The sequence below is a fragment of the Corapipo altera genome, unplaced genomic scaffold (genome assembly GCF_003945725.1).
Source record: "Corapipo altera isolate COAL_440 unplaced genomic scaffold, ASM394572v1 1b, whole genome shotgun sequence".
In the NCBI taxonomy this organism is placed as follows: Eukaryota; Metazoa; Chordata; class Aves; order Passeriformes; family Pipridae; genus Corapipo; species Corapipo altera.
Genome location: NW_020884881.1, coordinates 2,852,500 through 2,864,621, shown reverse-complemented (window position 1 = coordinate 2,864,621; position 12,122 = coordinate 2,852,500). Strand labels below are relative to the sequence as shown.

The following is a 12,122-nucleotide window of genomic DNA, read 5'->3' as shown; positions in this document are numbered from 1 at the left end:
ACTGCCTAACTGCTGGAGATTCAACACAGCCTCATAGAAGGGGAAACTCATTACAGCTGCCATTATTGATAAGCATGGTTCTCTGCTTTTCTCCACTGCAGATGCCCTCACAAAGTATCCTGGGGACACACAAAGCACTAGAAAGCTATCTACAGAGCATTCTAACTCTGCCTTGGAGGGGCTGCTTTTCTAGCAGATAACACTAGACCCATTGAACAAATTACAAATAACAAATTTACTCAAGCCCAATGTGTAGCAAGAACACTTCATGGTAAAAATTTTGCTTTGAAGTGTCAGTGTTTGAGTGACCAAACCAACTAGTGCTAATTTTAAGTAGGGACATTAACAAAATTCTTAAATTACCTTGTACTTTCATCTAGTATCATTCCCTTGTACCTCTGTTTTTCCCCTCTCCCTCTGAACCCTTACACATTTCACCATCCATTTTCAAGAATGTATGCTTAAATGAAGCCCTTTATTAACACTCAATTTTCAAAAGCAATGCCACCTTGCAGTTTCCTTTTGCTTCAGAAATTAGTTTCTATGGGCATATTCTTGAAAAGCCTGCATCTATACTTATTTCAACTTTCTGGGGAATAATTGAGTATGGAAAATAAGGTTTAGCCTGATTAAATTTTTATTTCTGTCTAAAAATAAAAGGAAATACATAGTAAAGAACTAGGAAAGCTTTTTTTTTCATGTTTGCCACCACCTTCACTGTATGTGTCTTCTCCGACAAGGAATCTTTCAACAGTCCAAATCTATAAGTATTTTATGTATGAAAACTCTTAAAAAGTTATTTTAATCTCAAATTATCAGAAGTATCTTCTCATGTACCACAAACTGAAATGATTCAATGCATTTAGGTAAAACTAACCTGGTAAGAAAATTAAGACAACATATCCTAAGTCCTCTGTTAGGTAATGCTAAGGAAGGACTTAAGGGTAAAAGACAGTGTTGGTATTTACTGTAGAAGAAACTCCAACTTTACAGTAATACATTTTCTACATGTAATTCTGAAGGCAGGACACTATTTTTAAAATCAGGCTGTCGTGTCACAGGGCTGCCAGACTCATCTGCAGCAAAAGCAGTGGGATGCCTTGCAAGCTCCACACCTCTCCCTGCCAGCACCATCCTCCTGGTAATACTTCCTCCCTCTGCTAAGGCACAAGGTCATGCACAACCTCACATCTCTTGTGGATATCACACAGCCACTTCCCAGCCCTCAACTCCTGCTGCATCCACCATGTCCATGAGCCAAAACTTTTAGCTGGCTGATAGGTTTACTGTACAGTAAAAAGCTGACTTTTCAAAGAGACTTTCAGAAGATTTCTCTGTGTACCTGCTCTCAGCAGAGAGAAATAAAGACATTACTTAATAGATGTCCAGGGAATAAAGTGCAAGAATTCCAGTCCTAAAATATCATAAAGACAAGATATTAAAATAAAAAATAGCTTTTTTCCATCATTAAGGCAAAGGAATGACATATGGGACTGGAAATTTCTCCTTAAATCCAACAGAGACTTATTCCTGTTGCTCTGACACTTTCGTCATTGCTGTCTTCTCCCTTCTCCAAGAACCGCATATGCCTTCTTTCTTAATCCGAGCAACACATTGGCCATCAGACTCTATTGCTGCTACTCTGCAAGGGAACACCAAGGCAAGAAAGGGATAATCCCCTCAGAAAACCACTCATGTGGGTCTACCAAACTACTGGATACATATTCTTTCTTCTCTCATTTTTCAAGAACCACAGGTAGTGCTTTATTCTAATAAAATTATTTCAAATAAATAAAGACCACTAGCAGTTTTAAAGTGAGCTTTAGCCTGAAACAGAGTCTAAGGAGTCTGTTTTTAGACATGGAGGGCTTCTTCTTCAGCATACCCACAGTTTGCTTCAAAGCTCATTGTATAAGAAGGAATAGTTGAGATATAAAGTCAAATTCAAGGATCCTGGGAATAGGTGTGCATGATGCTCAGCTGGCAGGTAGGTCTACTGCAAGGGTGTAGTTCTGCATATGAAGTCACAGGAGTGAGATTCCTAATTATAAGCAGTAACCAAGGCATGGAATAGAAACCAGTTTACAAGTTTGCCCCCAGCAGCACAGAGAGGAAGATTTGTTCTCTTCTCTGGAAAGAGGATAGCCAACCCTGCTCATTTCAAAGCCTGGATCCACAATCCTCCAGGCTTAATTAGATGATCATGAAGAGTACAAAACGGCATTGGACTCAAGAAAGTGACCATTTTTCAAGTAAATTTAGTGGAGTGAGCACTATTACATTTACAATTCACATTCCCTCATCCATCCTTTTTTCCTTGTTAATGATACAAAATTGGGTGCAGATGCAACAAAACCTGTCAGCAGCAGCAAGGTGTCCTAAGGAAAGTCTTGCCTATTATCACAGCTGTCTAGATGAAGGTCGCTGATATTGCTAACACCTCTGACTTTTATAATCAATTTCCAACATTTACAGAGGTAAAAATACCACTAGCTTTGAATACACTCAGAAAGAAAGAAATTCTTCTCAATTAATTTTAAGCTTGCTCTCTCTGATAGCCAAAACACGAAACATGAGGCAACCTTACAAGCCAAATATTAGCCAGATTGTTTTCTGGCAGCCAATGCCATATTCTGTTTGCATATAAACAATTGTAGTTTATCCATCTCTTCAAAATAACTGCAGTATGAATCATTGTAAGGACAGCAGCAGAGAAAACTGCAAAATACTTGTAGCTGAAGAAAAATTATAATTTAATTTTAAAAGCAACTATGAATATCAGACTATCAGCACATTGCTAATACCATATACCTATTTGAGAAATCTAGTATTTTGTGGATTAGTCTCTTGGAGGACCAAAGGGGCTAACCTATATTTTTGCTGCTGGTAAAGGATGATGAAGCTCTTGCCGTACACTACACATTCACCCTGTGTCTGCTTTTTGGAACAGGAACAGATATTGCTGCCTTTTAAACTAGTCTTGTGCTGATTTTTAGCCAGCTGTAATATTCCACTGCCATAAGCGAGGATGAAGGGCTAAGGAAGAGATTTTCAAACAATTCTTTGTAAATGGACCACAAGTCCCGTCTGATTTATAAACTGTCAATGTGCTCGATGAGTCCAACAGCTGGGAAGCCCTAGATTTGACAGCACTGCCCTTACCTGATAGTTCAAAGTAATCATTTTGAGTTAATACAGGGCCTCAGAGAACACAGGGGTCTCTAACTTAAGACCTTCTAAAGACCTATATTTCAGTCAAAATTCTTGCTCCTGACAGTCTTTCTCATCTTCTGGCTCCTAATTCAAACCATCAGTCAGCTCTTGCTTTTCACAGAAGCTCATTGCAGTATGTTGTAATGTTTGCATCAAATACAATTGCCAAAGGCATTCCAATTTTCACTAATAATCATCATTAGAAGAAAAAAAAATGGTTGTATTTTTGTCCCAAAAGAACCATTTCTTGATGTTTAGCATAGGCGGGATAATGGTCACAGGCAGCATCTTGGCACAGCGGGTAAAACTAGTAGGTGGTAAATGAGAGTGCTGCAGAGGGGACAGATCTTCTTCCAAGGGGGAGAGGGGGCAGGGTCTGCTAAAGGAGGCACCCTGATGGCAGGAGATTTATGCATCCACTCTTGTGTCTGTCTAGGAGGAGGGAATCATTATGCAAGGCCAGCTGCAGGGGTGTGCACTGCTGTCAGGAAAAATTAGAAGTCTAGCAATGAACTATAAAGAAGGGAGAAATGACAGAGTGAATGAAAACTCCACGATAAACCCATTTAGGCTCTCTTCTCCCTGGGATGAAAGATGAAGTCTAATCTCTTTGGCATATATCCTGGGCTGAGACTCAAACAAATATGCCTAGATACGCTCAGGCACACAGCCCAGAATGTGCAATGACAAAGTCCACCCAAAGGATCTGTAACTGCACAGGGTATGGAGCAAGAGTCCTTTTTCTGCATGTTTAGTGAAGTTCTGGGGAAAGATCATAGCACACTAAGATGCTTTTGATCAGAAGACATCTCATCTTCTGTCAAATCTCTTCTTTGTGTAAATATCTTGGAAAGAAAGCTTTTCCATTAGAATACCTTTGAGAAGTGCGGGGGAAAGGGGTGGACATAGTGAAGGGATGACAAGACTATAAAACAGTGAAAAGCACCCAAACTAAAGCTCTGGTATTTCACTCTTATTTGATCGAAGGATAACATTCCAATTTCATGTGGCATTCCTTTCCCTAATAGAATTTCTGTCTCAGTTGGGCAGGTCTGCATAACTTCTTGTCCTGTTTAAGGTAGAGGCATTTTTTTTTCTCCTTTGTTAATACACTCAGAGAAATGAAATATTCCAAATATTTCTTCATTGTGCTTGCTAATAAAAACAGCCAGGATCTTTGGTCATACTGGTATCGGATAGCAAGGTCATAGGAAAAGAAGGAGCAAGGAAAGCAGTGCTCTTTAACACATTCCCAAAGGCCCCTGGTTTCAATTCAAGCCCCAAGCCTAAGAGGGGAACTGTTTAGTAATTTTTCCTTCTGCCTGTCCTGACCACTGTTAAAGCCTAGAGGCTGGTGAAACTCTTCCTGGAATGCTAATGTCCTGCAGGAAGCCAGAAGGTACAATATGGGAGCTGTATGGAGAACACTTTCCTGTGGAGAGAAGGGAGGGAGGGATGTACTTCAATACTTTATTTCAAGTTACACATAAGGACCCATGGTGTTAGCCACATTTTTTACCAGGACAGAAGAAATACACTTTTCTCAGCACACCAACATTGTAAATTCTGCCACTGTATGTCCTTCAGTGTAAGCTCTACGAGATACAGTTTCATGAGAAATGTTTGTTCACTTAAATGTGTGAGAATTAGGAGGAAAAAAACAAACCACAAGCAGTTCTACTGTAAAAGTCTTCATAAAAGTCTTCCTTGCTACTATACAAGCACATTCAGAAACATGGACATTTATTTAATTCTCTGAAAAATACTTAGAATTCATCCCTATTTTTTTTAAGGACACTCTTCTATAACATTCTTCCCAGTGGCGGTATCTATCAAATATAAAAAAGATTTATGCTACCAGGTGTCAGATTAAGACACCACTGACCACATCATAACTACCTGATGTGTTACACAAGCATGTATACCTGCACAGTGTGGGTCTAAGAGCTTAAAAAACTGCAAACAAGTTTGTGGGTTTCTTTTAAAAAAAGCACCCCAAACCCCAAACTATGGAAGTTTGGTGACTTGAGACATTGTTTCATTAACACTGTTGATTGTTAATTTACACAGTGAAGTTGCAAATGGGGTACTGAAAGGAAGAATGTGGCCTGATGAATTAAAGCAAAAGGAAGATACCTACATGCATGAAGGTTCAAAGAACATAACCCTGAAGGCCACTGTTTGATCAAAGTTATGTGAAAAACCACAGAAATAAACCACAAGCTTTTACAGTGAGCAACAGAAATAAAACTGGCAAATTCCAAAACTACAAAGCTATATAATTGTCAAAGTGCAAACAATACTTCCTACAGCTACATGATTATGTTTCACTTCTTTTTTTCTAAGGAAAGTATGGACAGGCAAATGTATAATTGTAATATCAATTCAGGAAAAACTATCATAGACAGATATCAAATATATTATGGGAAAGGGAAAAGGAACACAGTTATTTATCTGACTTGAAAATAGCACAATGTCAAGTTAATTTAAAATTCAATTTCAGTTTAAAGCATTACAAGGAAGAAAGAATCCTATGTATCATAGGTTGTAAATTGAAATCCTAGCAAGGTTTTTGTCTGCCAACTAGCTGTGTATCAGCTATAAAGCCAGATTGCAGGTGCTCCTTTTAGGAGATTGGGCTGCAAGGCTCTTAGAAACAACATGCAGAGAAGTTTGTCATTTACTATCCCCAAGGGCATTTTATTTAAATTTTTTTTATAGTCTGTTAGTTAATGGAAAGGTGGTATTACAACAACCCAGAGGTAACTTCTGCAATGTACAGTACATCATGCAAAAGCACAGAGGGTCCAACCCTGTGGAAATCACCAGGGTGTCTACTCGCATAAACATATCTTCTACAAAAGCAAACGGGCAAAAGCAGTTTGTCTGCAAAAACAGTTTTTAGGGTGACATGAAATAAATAAGTAAATAAATACACTGGACTTTTTTCACTTTTCTAGAAAATACACCTGCACAAAAATGCTTCATTTAAACTCCACACAAAACCTTGAACACAATGGTTTGAGGGAAGAGGCAGGATACTCTTCCCAGTTTCCTGAGGTGAGAGGTAAATAAATCTGATAGAAAGGACATTTAATTCACTCCTAGATTACAAACTGAATGAAAGCCTACTCAGATTTGGTATTATAAAAAAAAAGTGACTAAAGGACAACAGCTGGACTTCTAGTTTCAGGAGTTTCCTGCAAGGTGCACTGGCCATTCTGATTAGAATGGCAAATTCTGCTCAGAAAGGCAGATTCTGCTCAGAAAGGCAGATTCTGCTCCTCGGCCATCAGCTGCTAACAACCGAGATGGTCAGCAGACAGAAAAAGGGCTGGAAGGGCATGAAAAACCTACACCAACAAAGGAAATAAATGTATCTCTGACCTTCACTCCTCCAAAAGGAAGGCAAAGAAAAGCTGCCATTTACTGCAGCTGGGGCTATTTTTATTTAGTCACATAGGCCTTGAAACTCCTTGTACAAACACTGTGAAACCTCAAAACCTTGCTGAGAGAGCAGATGAACACCTTGGAAAGCTTTGGTTTTGTCAAACTGGAATTTAAGGTGTGTGCAATTGGTGCTCAGGAAAGGGTAATATCTGAGGACGTGAATTTATCTCCACTGACATAACCACAGCTGGGAACCAGTATGAACAGATTCCTCATGCTGATCCATTTCACTTCTCTTTGAAATGGAGGGATGTGGAAAACACTGTTAGAGGTAATAGAAAAGTGTTTTCTTACTGCAATAATGGGGTTTATCCTGTCTTTGAAAACTATATAATTTTGTGTACGTTTATAATATATACCCACTATATATAGTTACATTTTTCATAAAACAATAATTTCTAAAAATCCTGGAGGATTAACAAAAGCTAAGGAGTGAGGAATCTGATACAGCATGAGATGGAAATTAGCCTTTCAACCCCATGTATTTTTTTAAATACTTCTGAGCCTCTTCCTGCTCCTACAGCAGTACATGAGACTGTAGTTATGCCCTCCCCCCTCAGCTTCTCATTTAAATCCTCACTATTTAAATGGTTTATTCACTTACCATGCATTTTTAGACCTACAGCTCTGAGGTAGATTTTTAAAAAGTTTTGTTGGCACTTAATATGGAAACTACAACCACTACACAAATATTTATACACATGACATTACAAAAATATACCATTTGCTTTGATGTACTGTTCTTTCTCTGCTTCCCACTCCATCAGAGAACACAAAGGAGGTTTAGCAATGATAAGGAATTGACACACATCTTCACTATGCAGTGCCACAACCAAAAGGTTTAAGTCTGAATTATGCAGTGTCCCTTGCAGAATGGCCAAAACAAGCCTCAGCATTGATTAAATTTCTGTGGAAACTAGGAATCATTGCTGTTTAAAAAAAAAAAAAAAAATCAGCAAAATAATCCAAATTTAAAACCAGGTTGCATCTGTTACTAGGAAAACCACCAGGCAACAGCATAGCGATGTTGCACACAAGATGATACAATACTTGCTTTCTTTCCAAGCTGTCCCTGACACAGTATGTGACTCTCTAATCCAATGCTACTTTTTAGTAAAAGTTTTTTTGGTTGCCAGATGTTGCACAACACAAATAAGGAGGACTGGAAGCTGAAAATGCCAGCTACTCCCAGGTATAACCTGACACAGACTAAAGCAGCCTGAGACTGGGATATTCCTCACATGATGGAGGGAACCTTCTGTGCAGGACTTGAGGCTTCACTTTCTTGCCAGTTTGATGAAGTTTGGGAATTCAAGGTTTACGGCATTCTGTAGCACTGTTTGACACCATTTGATTGCAATATGGGCCAAAACGTCTTTCAAAGGTGATCAGATGCAGACACAACACAGAGTGTGAGTGTTTTCATACGAAGGCTCACAATACAACAAGGGTTCGGTAGTGGGATAAAATGCTGAATCAAACTCCATCCCAGTGCACACATAAGAGCAAACAGTGGTGCAGCAGAGGAGTACAAGCAGCCCAAGACTTAGCATTTAATTTTCAATCCTTTCATCTCTAAAAACTAAAGAGATTGTTTTTAAATGTTTCGATCTGCCCCTTACATTTGGTTTGCACACCAAAGTGAAAAAAAAAGCTTCAAATGTTCCAACATTATGCAAAAAAAGTTTTAAAAATTGTCTTCAAATTGGAAGTACTTCAGAAAAAAAGAAAATATATATATTAGAAAACTCAAATATATAATCAAGTTCTTTGAAGTCACTTTCTGTTCCACCAAGACATTCACACTAATTGGTGAGCTCCTCATTTAATCTTTTCAGGCATGGATCATTTCTAAATGACTGAGATTTAGGATACACTATTTTAATACTGATGGTGTACTTAATGAGATCTGATTTTTAATAAGATTCTAATCATTAATATTAGGGAAAGGCTTTGACTTAGAGCTATATTTTTATCAAAAAAAAGGAAGGTAGATAGGTAAGTAGCTGTATATCATTAAGAGTGAGCCTGTTCAGATCATTTTAATAACATTTCTTATTCTATTTTATATACCATTACATGGTATAGGTGAAATTAACAAAAATGTATCAATCTTTAATACTAATACAAAAAGCCTGCAGGTCCATTTCCCATTCTCAGTACATACACATAACTTTCAGTAAACGGATGCTATAGAGGATAAACACAAGTAACTTGTGATTAACTTAACCAAATCTAATTTGGCCAGCAAAAACCTTAGCTACTTCTTGTTTATTGACCAATACCAGAAAAACAACAATTCAACATCCACATCAGGACTGATATTCTAATTTTAGTATTAACACTTTTTATTACATATCTTGCCTTATCTTAAAATACATAATTATGAAAAATAATCGTGATCGCATATGTATAGGTGTCAATAACAACTGTAAAAATACTGCTGCTTCATTTTTGCAAAGAAGTATATATAGAGCTACTGTAGGTTCCAAGTAGGACTGCAAAGACTCCATATGTTAGACTATACACAGCCTAAGCAAATGCTGAGGCACATCATCTTTTAGTAGTATGGTGATATCAGTCTTGTGCTGATTTTCCTACAGAAATACAACCAATTAGTATTCAATTTTGAACCATACCAGAAACACTCCTTCAATAGATGCATGTGCCTTGATCATTTACAGCAGTTCTTCTAAAGTGGTTAATCTGAAAAAAATTGAGCAGATGCCTTATTCCTGCATCATTCCTGAGTTTATTGCAGCTTCGGTTTCTGTGTACTTCTCTCTCTCACTTGGGCCCTCCCCAGGTCATCTAGGCCTCCCAAATAAGGGAGGAATCCTTGACCCACATTTGGAGGATGACTTTGTGGTGGGCTTCTGGGGTTTAGTGCAGCCAGCCCAAGATCACCTGCACCACTGCTCCCTCCAGGCTAATGACACAGAGGTCTCTATATAAAGCACTGTTTGTTCAGAATGACAACAATGCAAAGAGAAGCCTGGCCATATCAGGGAGTTAACAGATCTGCACGGCTCACAAGGAGTCATGTGTCTCCTGCATGAAAACCCTGGAAGGGTTTCCCTGCATGCTCAGCTGTGAATTGAGACTGTGTCTGGGAGCTGCCATTTGCTACAGTTTGAAGTGCTTTTTCCACATTTTACATAAGGACAGGAAATATCTGTGATTCCTCTCTAAGAAAAACTGTCTTCAGAACCTACAGAGGTATTTTATCACTTCACCTATTCAGCCTGGAGCACAAAGCCCAAGAGAGCTTAGAAAGAAATACACATGCAGTCAGTCAATATTACAACCACTGACGATGCTGTGTATTTCCAAAGCACCTGCTATTGTCTATGTTGATTTCACCTGCTACCCTGGCTGAGAGAACCCCTATTCTACACCTATAACCCAACTGTTCCTGCAGAGACAAGAGAAACAGAAATGTAGACAGAGTTCTGTACATTCCCCACAGAGTCTTCAAAGACTTTTCCACAGATTTAACTAAATGAGTACCTAGTTAACTCACTATCTCCACTTTAACTTTCTTATAAATAAGACACAAAGGCTAAAATGAACTTTTACTCCCACCAGAAAACCTCCTATGTGCCCAGAACTTGTGTTGGTGCTAGTTACCAATAAATTCTCACTACACTGCAAGCTAGTCTGAAGAGAAGGTGTCCTTCTCTTGCCAGGTGTTAATCAGTTCACAAATATTGTGTGCCCAGGAGAGAGAAAGTTAAGGTAGTACCAGGATAAACTTATTATGCCTGCACATTGTTATTCCAGTTCAAACACTCTCACTTAATCTAGTTCTGAAATGTATTCACTCCAGTTAGAGAGTAAATACTATTGTAATGAATGCTAATAAATAGACTCCAAATAAATAAGAATGGGATTTTTTTGGTCTTTGACGGGAAGTATTACAGGGGACTTACGTGCAGACAGTGACCATTTCCAGAATCCATCACTGTCACTTAACATACGACTCTCTTGTAATGCTGTGTTACCAGACAGAAAGTCAAATAATCTCTTTTGCTTTGATGAAAGCATGAGGAAGTCAACTCAGATAAAAGCAGGGAGTAATCTGTTTAAACAGCTTGGGTTCGAAGTTGAAAATTAAACAAAATCAGTAACAAATACAGGCTTGCTGCAGGAGAATCTGCCTGAAACATGACATTAAAAAAGGATGAAATTCTAGTACAAAAATATTTCATGCCAGAATATTCTATATATGAAGTTGCATAGACCCTCAACTGTTTGAATTTACATGTGTTTATTCATGTATAATTTGACACAATGCCCATTGTTTGCTAGTAATGATATGGTTAAAGAAGCTTTTGGCTAATCTAGAGGTAATGAAGAACATCAGAGTAAATTGATATTTATTAGAACAAAGAAAGAAAACAGTTAGTGAAAGCTCTCAATCTGTTCCCACTATTTAGGCTCCAGTCTTTGGGAACACATTTCTGGCACATACCTATTCAGGTCAGGTTTTTATCTAAGTAAGCGATGTGTTCAGAGGGAGCACAAACACGCCTGCATCTTGCTGTCACAAAATGATTTTTAAAGAACTGGCCATTCACATCTTAGGGAAGATATGTTCAGCAAGTACTTTCTGCCTTTTTAAGGGAAAAATCAAATATGTGCAACTTATGTTTGCAAGGTAGAAGAGAGAATTCCTTCCCACTCTATGCATGGAAGATTTAGCACAAATATCTACACAGAAGACAACAGAAATGTTGACAAAACAGGTTAAAATTTAATCTGTATTTGGATCACTATAACACATTCCTTCTATGCCTCAATAGTCAAAGGCGTGAAAAGAGCTGCAAAGAGAGTAAACATGTTGCCTTTAGTTGATAAATTCAAGTATTCATGACAAAAAGCAAAGCCTAAAATCATCATTGCAGGCTTCAGAGAATAAATATTATATGTGCATGAATATTTTCTAATGGACAATCTTCAAAAACCTCCCCATTAACCTGTCTGAGCTCTTCTGAGGTAAAAACAAACCCAGAAACCCCAAAGTACCTTTCAGTTTCCAAAAATATGTTTCCAAAATAGAGAGAAAGACAGCAACAGTTCATGCTACCTCAGTGAGAGCAGGTAAATGTTTAGAAACATAACATCCCAATTTAGAGTGTGTCTGTGAACACAGAGCTTATTAAATTCCTTAAAAATGTAAAGGTATTGTCATCTTAACACGAAGCACATAGGACAAATCACCAACTTTATAACTGACTTCTTTCTAAAATCTGAGTGAAAATAGCTTTGCAGATTTTTACTGCTATTCTCAGCAGTCCAAAACAATGCTCCTCAAGGAATTGAAATAATAATAAGGCCAAAATTTTCCAGAAGGAAGACAGAGGATGACAACATATTAGGCTGGCCAAAATAAATAGTTTCAGATTCTGATTCATCAAGTAGAATACTGTGAATGGTATTTTTATCATTCCGTAGCA

At 38.0% G+C, this 12,122-nt stretch overlaps 1 protein-coding gene across 5 annotated transcripts in view; it reads right to left on the bottom strand.

Moving 5' to 3' along the window:
• Positions 1 to 12,122, bottom strand: part of PLXNB2 (plexin B2) — a 256,105-nt gene that overhangs the window by 175,805 nt on the left and 68,178 nt on the right. The gene's annotated exons all lie outside the window — the stretch shown is intronic.